At 41.1% G+C, this 13,686-nt stretch overlaps 2 protein-coding genes across 2 annotated transcripts in view; both read right to left on the bottom strand.

Annotated features, from left to right (window-relative positions):
• The window catches only part of LOC118281017 (uncharacterized), a 56,269-nt gene extending 53,431 nt beyond the window's left edge, over window positions 1–2,838 (bottom strand). Inside the window, exon 1 of the mRNA XM_050700820.1 lies at window positions 2,415–2,838. The gene's annotated coding sequence lies outside the window, so the exon portion shown is untranslated. The remainder of the gene's footprint in view (window positions 1–2,414) is intronic.
• LOC118280932 (igLON family member 5-like) overlaps window positions 1–13,686 on the bottom strand; it is a 251,111-nt gene that overhangs the window by 22,429 nt on the left and 214,996 nt on the right. The window lies entirely within an intron of this gene.

Raw genomic sequence — 13,686 nt, 5'->3', positions numbered from 1 at the left:
GGGTGGTTTTTAGTCAGTAAGTCTGACACTCCTTTTCGCCTTACCCAAGCGGGAGAAGTTATTGGATGATTTTCGCCTCTTAAAAAAATGCTTCTGGTGTATCGGCTGTCCATGGGCGGCGATTGTTTACCATCAAGTGATTCGTCAGCTCGTTTACACCTTATACCTTAAAAATCTGGAGTAATCAAACTCCCCTCTACATAAGAGGCTTCCAGGAACCTCTGTTTTCAACGATAATCAAGTAGATAAATGCCAAATGTCAGCGTTTCGTAACTAGTTACTTAGAATCTGTGAATTAGGTCAAACTGTGACCTTTGGCTTTTAGTTCCCGTTTACAGAGTTACTCAGTACTCAGTCGTTAGATAACTATGACAAGGTACTAGTCACTAGGGGTACTGATTATAATCTGATTAGATTTAAACAGGAAATACATTTTTAGATAACAGATCCATTCTTGTTAGCTTGCTAGCTAGAGGGTGCTTTTCAGACACGTGCTGTGTTGCTATGCTACAAATATAATAAATTGTTCAAGTATCACACATTTACGTTTATAGTTAGTTAAACAGAACAGAAATCAATATCATTTGATATTTGATACTAAGATTATCGTGTTGCAGACTTGTGTAGACTGTATTCACATACACAGATATCTACAATGCATAAATACTGCCACGCAGATTTGATTCCTATGTTAGGGTAAAATAATAATTGTATTTTTTATGTTTTTGGTGTAAAGAATTGAAGCAGTACATTTAAAATTATGTCATTGCCAACCCCTTTTATGTGTAGTTAAGACACAGACTTTGGCACAAATGAGCTGGCTCAATCGGAGTGATACCAATACCTCAGAGAAAACCAACATGAAACAATGCTTGCATTGTGTGAGGTTACCGGAGGCCTAATTAATATATACCGTTAAATTACTAACCCCCAAAAGGCCAGCAATGACCTTCTAATGACCATCAGATCATCCGTCTGATTGTTTACCAGCTTATACCATAGAAAAACGCCTCTGAAGATTAAAAGGGCATTATGTAGAGCATAGAGCTACCTCTCAACACAAGCCTGACTCTATTAGATTACTGCGTACTGCGTACAGCACCGGATTGTAGTTATAAGGCTAATCTTTTAATTCAGTGCAGTGACGCTGTGACTACAGACTGTACTGTGTGTGTAGAGGTGACCTCACTGACTTAATTCCTCGTGATTAGCTCACTAGCAGCAGTGTTTGAAAGAATGGCTTAAAATTAGATGTTCTGTCATCTAAGCTAAAAATATTGTGTATAGAGCGAGTCTGGGCTCATTGCATTGTGTCTTGTTCATGTTATGCTAGTATTTTCGTCCAATAGTGAAGTACATAGGAACTCTCTCCCGCTTCTGTCCCAACTTCAAATAAAAGGAGGTTCTCAGTTTGACCGGTTTGTATGTGCCAACTTTATATTTGTTTGTCTTACATTTGACTGAAACAATTTTTATGCAGTTTTCCAGAATTAGGAGAATGTTTTAGGGATATTAATTGACTTAAAAAAAATAGAGGTGGTGTAGATAATTGAAGGGTGATTCCCTTTTTAAAAAAGAAGTAGTACAATATTTGGTCATGTCTCTCATCATCGATTACCAATATAAGAAAATTCTTACTTCTTTCTTCATTAGTTTGTATGGTAATAAAATATAGATGTAGAGTCCTCTCTGGTGTAGTTATATGAGATTATACGAAGTAGCCACAAACTGCAGCTTACTTTCAGAAGCTGTTTAGTTCCTATCTACCAAGGACATGGCACATAAGACTATTACTATATTAACAAAAAATCACAGTTTACTCACATACATTAATGGAGAAAATCTCTACTAAGTAGTTTCGAGTCACAGAGGGACTCATTATCATGATCAGCATGCTAGTAACGCGAAACTAATAAGTAAAGCTTTTCTCCATTTATTTACATTAGTTACTAAACTATGATTTTTATTTTATTTAGTATGTCTCAAGATAGTTATTATAAATATATGTATGCTATATAGTCAAAAAGCAAGTTGTTTCATTCTGTCTGTCGCGTAAAACTTGATTTACTTAAGTGAAAGTTACACAACCAGTCGGAACTCGGAACAAACTGCCTCTGAGACAAACATATTGTTTCATATATTTACGTAATTATTAGCAAAGGGAGTCTACTGTAGATGAATATAGGAAGACATCGCTAGAACATTTTCTTATAAGATGTAATAGAAACAAAAATACGTAATGTTAAATAAGCCAGTCAAACGCTAAAAAAAAACTAGAACAAACAGAGTACAAACCTCATTGCTACATTTAAAAAAATAATACAATAATATTTCCCCGCCAAATACCTAGTTATAGTTAGCGAAGGAAATTCAAAAATCGAACGCCGAAGCTCGCTGACGTCACACTGCATTACCGTCTATTGTATGTAGGTCACCGATGCACACTCCAACTGTATAACACTATTTATTTACTTGCCGCGGTCCACAGCTGGCCGCGTGGGCCGTGGACAGCGTGGACACAGGGCCAGGGAGCCCAGCAACAAACACAGCACCACACTAACACTCGCAACTCCACAATAATACGTCGTAAAACCGAGATCAAACACTTTTTCCAGTTCCGAAACACTACACAACCAGTTTCATCACTCCACAGCGCACAACAAACAATCACGGCGCTCGATATCGACAATTAACGTCGCGGGTTCGTTTATTTTCACCGAGTTTTATTGTAAATACAAATAACCCGAGTTTATTTTGGTGACGTAAAGCGCGGTGCGGCGCGGACGGACGGCGAGCGACCGCGAACTCCGCCGAGTGACGTACAACAGCGCGGAATGGCGCATTTAATCTGGTGTTGCCATGATGTGAATATAAATTACCACATTTATTTTGCTTCCTATTTCTTGTGAACGTGTTTATTTGCTTGGCATGTAGGAACTTTGTTTACAGACGAGTAATACAACGGTTTGAGAATAGTTTAAATGTAGTATAAGTAAAACTATGAACAATGCCTTATCTGTGCTTTACTTTTATATTATTCTTTGCTTAATGGATTTAGAAATAGGCATCTGACTTAAATATATAATTTATTAAAACTTTAGACAAATAATAGAAGCAAACTTTGCTTGCTCAGTAGTCAGTATACAGTCTAATCGAGATAACTTCCAAAATAATGGTTAGGTGTAGAAATAATAAGACTCGTAATAGTAAAAGAATAACAGTATCTACTTTTCTACTGCTAGTTTTTGTTAATAGTTAATTATTTCGGCAATATATAATTGTCTAATTATTTATGTGACTTTAATAACCTTTCATGATAATATTTGGGCACGTGTTGAGCATACACGTCATAATTGTCATATATAATTTTAGTACCGATTTTCCCCACAACCAGGAAAACGTCGCCACGTTGGCAACATTATAACAAATGTCATTTATTTTCGGCACTAGTACCACGGTCCACGAACTCGATCGTATGTCACGATTACAGTTTGTAGAGTGATATAAAGCTCACAGGGAAAGCTTATTTCTAACTACTAACTAGTAAACACGAAACGTTTAGTAGTTAGGTCAATGTGGTACCGTGCCGGGCTAGCATCATGTTGTAGCTTAGATAGCAGGCTTCAATTTATAGCTTAGCTGCTACTTCACTACATAGTATAAAACAAAGTCGCTTTCTCTGTCCCTATGTCCTTTTGTACGCTTAAATCTTTAAAACTACGCAACGGAGTTTGATGCGGTTATTTCAATAGATAGAGTGATTCTAGAGGAAGGTTTATATGTACAATACAAGCATAATATATCACCATTGCACCCATGCGAAGCTGGGGCGAGTCGCTAGTATAATTTATTTTCTTCGTCATATAAAGTCGATAACATTCGTAAATTCGTAGTAAATACAGGGAAACCGTTTTTGGTATGGAACCAAGTTACATGCAGTCCCATCCGTTCACCATTTTAATATTTGATTGCAAGTATATACCGCGCCATTTGTAACTGTTACTGTAGCCCACATACCTACTTACACACAGGATACGAGGAAACAAAACATGGAATAACGGACAATATGGCGGAAACTAAAGAATAATATCTTATTAATATGATAAATGCTAATGTAGAATGTTTGTATGCATCATTGTTACTCAAAACGGCTGAAGGAATAGGGATGGTATTTGGAACAGGGGCAGATTACGGTCTGGAATAACAGGTTACTTTCAACCCCATGGGAAGTGAAGCGAAGCCGAAGCTAGTGTAGTTCAAATTTTTTTTATGGTATAAGTCGGTAAACTGGCAGATGGTTTACCTGATGGTAAGAAATCGCCGCCGCCCACTTGAAACATCAGTGGCGTTACAAGTGCGTTATCATCATTGATCACACAACGCTGTGGTTGTTTCACGTCGGTGTACTGCTCGGCCGTGGTATCACTCCGGTCGAGCCGGATGTGTCAACATTAATGATTAAACATCAATAATTAATTTGTAATACAGAACGTGGTGATTGCATTCACAGTACTGGACAGGACATGTTTTTGCTTAGTGCTGCGTGAGTGGATGAAATATCGGTGCGTCGATGACGTCATACGGTACTAATGAGGCTCTGGAAGCAAAAAGTCGAAGATACACAGTACACGTACAGTTTTTTGACTGCGAGCTCTTGTTGGCGGCACTACACTACACAAGTCAAGAGTGTACACGTGTTTCTTTATACTGATATATGTATAGGTAGAGTCGTTTTAAATTCATTTAAGTGAGTAAGTTAGTATTGGTAGGCTTTAGGTTGCTCGTAGTTGCGCTAATTTTCAACAGATTTTTCTTTTTTTTTTAACGTTGCCCCACACTAGTATATTCTCCTGTGTCGTGGTGCGTTTACAGACATACAATTTCACATGCACATGACACCCAGACCCGTAACAACAATTTGTGGATCACACAAAGAGTTGTTCCATGCGGGCATCGAACCCGCTCGACGTTGCACGGCAGCCAGTTGCCCAGCCACCGCGCCAACCGTGCAGTCGATTTGACAATAACCTATGTAACAAAAAAATAATGTCCGGAGTAACTAATCGGTAAACCAATAAAAAAACAAAAGTACATTCAATTAGGCCTCAGTACCTCCTCCTTTTTTGAAGTCGGTAAAAAGGAGGTTCTTTCACAATTCGTCAGTTATTATTTATTTACTAAACAAAGGTTTGTTGCGCCACTGTCGCTGTCGGGTCTAATACGTGCTTAGAGAAATCGTTGATTCTCTTACTGCCGCACTCAGAGTAATTTAATGACTACTTAAACTATTCCTTAGTAACTATTTTGTTCGGAAAACAATCGCTAAGGACTGGGTTGTTTAGGCCATTAATATGAGCCTGACTGCCTCGTTGGTCGAGTGGTCGCAAGTGCAGCTGCCGGACAAGGGGTCTCGGGCACAGAATTCTCGGGTTCGATTCCCGGGTCGGGCAAAGTATTGCTGGGCTTTTTTCGGTTTTTCGAAAATTTCTCAGTCTGTCAGTCAGCACGGAGTCCGGAGTGATGTCCAGTATATGGCAATAGGCGTGAGCCTATTGCCATATACCCCTACTTACATGGAACTTATAACACAAATGGTGAAAAGTGGGTGTACATAGTATAGCGGCATGCCGTTGCATGATGATAATATTATGAGCCTCTAGTATGGCTAGACTCATGCCGATGCCGTCGAGTTCCTCGTCGAACAGTTACGTGAGTAAGTCGATAACATAATAATTAATTTAGTATGACTATATGCCTCTCTCTCAACCTAATGTGGTAACAAAATCTATCGACAGTCCGTCATTATGTAGCCTTTTATATAAAAAAAAAAACACTCGCCTAATTGAATGTATCCAGCATACCTACTGATCAGTGTAACACCACAATCGGTCTGAGCTGAGCAGTCGCGACTGAGATAGTGATGCACTGAGTCAATTGATTCTGGTTTAATTAGCGAAAAGGAGTCGTTAGCGGTACCGGCCGGCGGGCGGCGGGCGGGCGGCGGGTGGGCGGCGCGCGGTCCGCGGTAATAGTAAGTGAGGCGACATCGAGCGTAGGGCTGCCAGCTGCATATTTACTATAACTTGACTTGGCGCTGTAAAAAGCCTAACACCAGTATGAACTTGCTTTACGAAACCTACCCTTAATACCTATGAGTTTGCTTTACGTTTAAAGTAAATCGAAACGGATGCGAGTTCGGCGCACTGATTGGCCGGCTAGAATAAACCTACCAATCGCGTTACCGTTTCTATTACTTTAGGCTAAATTTTATTACAACGGCAGAAGGGTATTTATTATACACCCTTGGGGACACTAGGAGTGGGGACATGTTGTGGAATTATTTACCTAATGCACGAGTCAGAGTACGTGTGTCACCGTGCCAACTGCCTACTTCTTGCAGTGTTTGTTCAGTTATTCATAGAGTGTGGTGCATAGCATGGGGACTTTAAATACGGCAACATACCAGTTATATAATCTAAAAGAATGGCCATGGTCCATACAGTGCCGGCGTAAGGGCCACTGACACCCCGGGCGAAAATATTGTGGCGCCCACTTGAGGGAAGCAATATCAAGTGTTAGTAGTAGTTTTTCATTTTATTGGCGCCCCCCAGACTTTATCGCCCTGGGCCATCGGCCCATGTCGCCCCCCCCTAACGCCGGCACTGGGTCCATATTAGTTTCATTACAATACGAGGAAAAATAGACAACATTACAAATTGATGGGGCCACGCGTGTTGGGTGTCATTGAGGGTCGGCGATTGCCGTCAGGTGATCCGTCCTATTCCTATTATTTCTTAGCGTTGATAAGTCTGCGTTTGGCCACCATTCCGCTTACTGGCAGGACGGCGAAGATGTGGCCGAAGATGGAGCACAGAAAATATCTCATAAAAAAACTACTACAACAATTGATTGCACGGTTGGCGCGGTGCCTGGGCAACTGGCTGCCATGCAATGTGGAGCGGTGATTCCCGCACGAAGCAACTCTTTGTGTGATCCACAATACAGGAGGAAATGCGTGATGCAAAGTTTTTATAGTTAGAAAAAGTGTGATATTAGCAATTGTCCGACCATTAGCCAACGTCTCTAACAGTACCGCTCACTACACCACAGGCCGCGTCCTCATTTCGCAACAGTCTCCACAACCAAGTGTTGCCATACACACTGATAGACGACATTATAATATTACATTAATACCTACAATAATCAGATGTAGCGGTGTCTGTCACCAGCGCGACCTGCGACGCCCACGCGAACCACTGGTGTGATGACACCACGCACTATACATAATGGGCTAGTTTCCCACTAGTCAAATACAATACTTTTTTCGAAACGTCAAAAACGATATTTTCTATGAACGTTGTATGAAATACTCTATTATGACGTCATCAGATTTTGACGTCCAATAGCAGACTTATTTCTAGAAATTTAGCTAGAAAAAATGGAAAATGAAGTAGTTCATCAAATTTATGAATGAGAGTGTGATTATGTTGGATGATTTTCCCCGCTCAAAAAAAAAAAAAGAATCGCGGCATTCGTGGCAGCCCTACGCGGCGCTCACAGGCAAAGGAAGCGCCGCGTACAGCCACAATATAAATACCGCGAGCGCGGTAATGGCCGCGGCGGGAAGGAATAACTTCCTGCCGGCGCCACGAGAGGGCGCTGAGTATTGTTGCGCTGTAGCGGAGGGCATGGCGTAATCTGTCACAGAGTATAATGCCCTGATTATTTACTGGTGCATCTACCTTGGTACTGGAGAGATCAAAGAAAAAATGTGAAATGATTTCTGCTACAAGAATGATATTTTAGGGAACAGAGAGTAAAGTTCCCTAAGTAAAGCAGTATCCTCCGACCAGGCGGTGATCGTGTCTGGCAGCTTTCTGCCCAACTGTAGTTCGTTGGGATTGTCTATCCATGTTTACTCGCATGTAACTTCACATGTGCGATGTATGGTTTATGACGTCATCCGTTGATTTGCTCGTCGATAGTCTATGTGCGACTTCTGTCATCTGTTTCTTGTCAGGTGTCGCCACAATATAATCTTACATTTTATTTCAAACTCCATGTCAAGGCGAGCTAATAGCACATCAAAGTCAAAGTCAAAGCATTTATTTCAATTAATCCTAAATTAGGCACTTTTGAAACGACAAATTGAATTGTCCGTCAGTCTGTCTGTCAGTGAAGCTAGGCGCTCGTTCCAAAGTGTTGCTTCGAATGGAGAAGAACGAGCAAGAAACTCCATCGTTACTCTTTTCAAAAAATGTTTTTTACAATATCACAGTTATCACCCACTACACTGACACAGGACACCGGACTTTAAAAGTGAGTGAGGTTACCAGAGGCCCGCTTCCTCCCATCCCATTTTCCCTAATCTTCACATCCCTTACAACGCACTTATAAACCCTCTGGTGCTGCGAATGTCCATGAGCGGCGCTGATGTAATTACCATCTGGTGCTGCTTAGATAGTTAGTTAACACAAGTAAGTACCTACATTAGCAGCCTGTGAGTCCCCACTGCTGAACAAAGCCTCTTCTCACATGGAGAAGGTTTGAGCATTAATCACCACGCTTGCTTAATGGCGATTTCAAACTTATAGCTAGAAATTATAAGCTCAGGTTTCCTCACGAGGTTTTCCTTCACCGTTTTGACAATGGTGTCTAAATAATCTTCTCGGAAAAGGTCACATTAGTGTTTGCCGTTGGTAGGTTTGGAACCCATCACCGGCCACCGCGACAATGTAGATAGTGACGCGGCCAAACTATTGCAGGCCATCACTGGCGCATGTGTCAATAGTCCGCCATGCCTGGAGTAGGAGTGGGTCGATGCACGGCGCTGGTAGAATAGAATTAGAAGCAATAAAGCTGTGTCGTTAAGTGACAGGTTACGACGGACGCCGCCGCGGTGTTTGTGTGTGCAGGGCCGGATTGAGGTACTGTATCAAGGGGCCCTTCTAGGTTCGGCCACTCGAACCACTACTCAAGGCAGCCACTTTAATTGTAGTATTTTTAAACGGATTTTTATAGTACAATCAGTAAACGAGCAGTCGGTCAAGGGGCCCTTCGATTGATTTAGGTACGGTTACTGCCATATGAACCACGACTCAAGGCTACATTTAAGTTGTAGTATTTTTAAACGGATTTTTTATGGTTTATCCTGTAAGGATCATCTGATGGTTAGCAATCGCCGCCGCTCATGAACAACCGAAACACCAGAGGAGTATTAGTAGCGTTGCTGGCCTGTTAAAAAAGAATACGCTCTTTTCTTGAAGGTCGTATCGGTTCGGAAATACCACAGTCCACAGTTTTGCTGCGCGAGGCAGAAAGTTTCACGAGAAGCGCACAGTTGTGGCCTGCCAACCATCTATTTGATGGGGATAGAAATGCTGTCGTGTGGTGGATGGCGAAAAGACGCGCAAACAATTTCTCAGGGTATGGTTGGTGAAATCGCCGATAAGACCCTTCGATTGACATAATAAATCTTAAAGTGATCCAAACGTGTGAATGTTTTGAGCATTGTTCGGTATCAAAGTACCAACTATTAGCAGTTTTTTATGGTCTTGATGCATGGGGAGACCCCCAAGACACGGGGGCCCATAGCATTTCCTACTGAGTCCGTCTCTGTCCATGTGATGTAATTAGCGCGTGCCTCCCGACACGCGCTGCTATGCGGCAGTGACCGCTACACTTAACTAGCGCGATGATACGACACAGCTGACGAATGACGATACACACAGGGTTCTTAGAGGAGACGAGATAAGATTCTTATAGAATTAATTATTATGTTATTGGCTTACTCACTCAACTCGACTAGTTTCAGTAGCAGCGACAGTCGCCGCGTCGTGTGTCGCGGAATGCTGCTCATGAATATGAGCCTCTAGCATGGCTTGGAACTAGTCGAGCTCCTCGTCAAACAGTTACGTGAGTAAGCCGATAACATAATAATTCATTTATGTATAATTACAGAAGAATCTAGTGGAATAGTTGTAGGTACTGTACATGCAGTTGAGAATGTTCTTCAAAACTTGAATAACACATTTGACGATGTCACCGAGTCACCAAATATTCCAACACTAAACTGGGGCCCCTGGTTGTCACACTTAAATCATACCAAAAACATCACTGAAATGATCTATATATCGAGCCTATAATACTTATTTCATATTAACTTGAATATATTATAGTACAGTCACTAGCAAATCAACCTACACCTTCTATACTTATTCGATTTTGAACTTTATAACAGGGATACAATAAAGACGAATATACAATGACACAAACAAACAGATTGGAGTAGGTTGACCTGCCACTGTACTCTAGCTATGGATGAAGGGTGACCTACCTCGTCCACTTGGCTGAGCGAGGAGCGACTGCCCCAGTCCTCCCAGGTCTCCCTCTCGCCTGCAACAGAGGGCGCCACTCAGAGATATGACCAATAATGAGGATAGACTACTGTACAGAAGGTTTCTAAACTAATAATATTGTAAGACACTGGTGTCTATATATATATATATATACAACCTACATAGCTCCGTCCCTCTTGCACTGCTCAATGATCGACCATTCTGACACAATTGTAATAGCAGACTAAGGCCACAGGACATTTGTTTTACGTTGAACGAAAACGAAACGAGAACGCGTTCGGCTCTCTGATTGGACGGCGCGAATGAACCAACCAATCAGAGCGCCGAACGCGCTCTCGTTTCGATCTCTTTAAACGTAAAACAAACTCGTACTAAATACTTTTGTGGTAACTAATTTTTAATGGAATATTAGTTAGTTAAATGCCATTCATCCCCTATTACAGTATTACATGGGAGGCACAACTGGTTGAAGGGGGCACTTCACAAACCTTTTTTGGGGAAAAGTTATATTATATTAACTACTAAGCTACTTTTACGCGGTTTCGCGGTTTCGCCCGCTCTGCTCGGCTCCTATTGACTGTAACTAGCGTGGAATTATACATATAGCGTATAGCCTTCCTCGATAAATTGACTATCCAACACAAATATAGTTAATTCAAACCGGCCCAGTAGTTCTGAAGATCAGCGTGCTCAAACAAACAAACAAACTCTTCAGCTTTATATATTAAGTATATATACTAGATATAGATAGTAAGTAGTAGTAGACAGTGTATACATACAGTAGCTCGCGTCGCTGCCTGCCTCCATGCTGCGGCGCCGCGCACTCGCCGCCTCCATCACACACACACACACACCACACTGCGGATAGAGAAACAACCTGGGTCCTTAGTCTGCTATTACAATTGTGTCAGAATGGTCGATCACTGATCAGTGCGAGAGGGACGGAGCTATACAACCTACATAGCTCCGTCCCTCTCGCACTGCTCAGTGATCGACCATTCTGACACAATTGTAATAGCAGACTAAGGCTGTATGTACTACCACTGGCAGTTGCCAGTGAATACAAACATGATAAAGCTGGGGCCACACTAATGGAATATGCCATTGATTTTGAAAACAAATGAACGATTATCAACTTTAAATGTTCGTAACTACAAACATCAATAGGCTACTTTCCTACTAGTCAAATTCAATACTTTTTTCGAAACGTCAAAAACGATATTTTCTATGAACTTTGTATGAAATAGTGCGTTATGACGTCATAAGTTTTTGACGTCAAATAGCAGACTTATTTCTAGAAATTTAGCTAGAAAAAATCGAAAATTAAATAGTTCATCAAATTTATGAATGAGAGTGTGATTATTTTTTAATATTTTATTGTATTGAAAAGTTGTAATAATTTATTTTTGACCGAGGATAATACCCAATTATCGCCATAATCAAATGGCATATTCCATTAGTGTGGCCCCAGCATAAGAGCACGTATCATTACTTCTTTTTATCCCCGCAAGGGTAGGTAGAGGTGCACATAACAATGCCACTGTACAATGTACATGTGTTTCTTCAAAAATATTAACTAACGCTAACGCAACGTCACGCCTTTTACCCCCGAAGGGGTAGGCAGAGGTGCACATTACGGCATGTAATGCCGCTATACAATGTACACCCACTTTTCACCAATTGTGTTATAAGTCCCATGTAATAGGGAGTGAGCCTATTGCCATATACTGGACACAATTCCAGACTCCATGCTACTACTGAAAAATGTCTTCAAATAAGTTTTATTTAAGAAATCATTATTCTCCCGCGTTATTAAGCATCGTGGTAGCTTATTATCATCCTTTTTATTATTGAATTGGTTGAGAGCAGTCTCACGGCTTAATTTATTGAAACCAAATGTTGTGTTTCAATCGGCAGAATTGTTAACTTTTGGTGGAGACTAAAGACATCATTAACATTTAGTGTTTTTTTTTAAGAATCACCCACACACACTTTTCACAATTTGTGTTATTCGTCCCACAATGTTTTCCTTCACCGTTTGGCAGTGGTGTCTAAATAATCTTAGAAAGTACATATAACTTATCAGAACCAGTACAAAAGTGAACTGAGAAAAGTCTTCTACCCTCTACTTAGTCAATCTTATTATGTGAATAAGATTTGCCAAGTACCTACATTAAGTATGCAACATCATCGCTTACGACCAGGCGAGATAGTGGCCAACCATTGACACATTGGTCTGGCTTGGCTGGGCTTTTTCAGGGTTTCGAAAATTTCTCAGTAGTAGCACGGAGTCTTTATGAAAAGTGGGTGTACATAGTACAGTGGCAGTATGTGCCCTAATGTGCACCTCTGTCTACCCCTTCGGGGATTAAAGGCATGATGATATGAATGTATGATATGTATGTCATTTAATAGTGAGTTACAGCCTCTCGTCTAGCTAATTAGAACAATCCCCAGCAGTGCAGTGCAGTGTAAACTTTATGTATATGAAACTAAAGTTGTACCTACATACATAAACACTATGTCGGCTAGGAATGTACATATGGACGTCGGGCTACAACTGAACAGACCATTGTTCTTACACAAGTGATACAACACAACATATCCAATACATTTCAGTCACAAAACGCGACTCCTTAGCGAATACTATCTCGCACAACACAATACTTACATTATCAATTTATCACAGCATATTCCGGCGTCACACTGCACTCCTGTCCGCAACACACTGTACACACACACTGCACATCACAAACACATCAACTTGTGCAAGTTTCACAGACTTTTTGTTTCAGTATTAGTCCGAAAATAGAGTAATACCAGCGTGAGACGCGCGGTCACGCCCGCGCTCGCGGCTCGATGGAAACACTGTGTAAAAGGTCGCGGATGACACACAAGGCGGCGGACATGTATTGTGACATTAGTTTAATTCACAATAACTGCACAATGTTAGTGTTTGTGTCGGAACTGGGCGAGTTCAACGTACCCCGTGTTTACAACATTATGTCAAAGTGGCATATCGATTCAGTGATACTACGTTTCGTTTTACGCATTATGTTTATGTTAGAAATGTGGAATGGAACGTTGTTGAATCAAGTCTCGAGGTACGTTTTGTAATTTCTATGAACAACGATTTAAATACATAATAAAATTAATAAACTGCAGATTTACGAACTATCCCAAAATATCAGCACACGGTATGACTGCCAGGCTTGCCTCCACTTGAGCGGGAAAATGAAAATCTCCGCTCTTCTTTAGTGGACAGATTTTGTGCAATCTTATTGGTAGTGCCGGCGTGAGGGCCACTGACACCCCGGGCGAAAATATT

Source organism: Spodoptera frugiperda, chromosome 19 (assembly GCF_023101765.2).
Source record: "Spodoptera frugiperda isolate SF20-4 chromosome 19, AGI-APGP_CSIRO_Sfru_2.0, whole genome shotgun sequence".
In the NCBI taxonomy this organism is placed as follows: domain Eukaryota; kingdom Metazoa; phylum Arthropoda; class Insecta; order Lepidoptera; family Noctuidae; genus Spodoptera; species Spodoptera frugiperda.
This window is presented reverse-complemented; position numbering and strand designations above follow the sequence as displayed.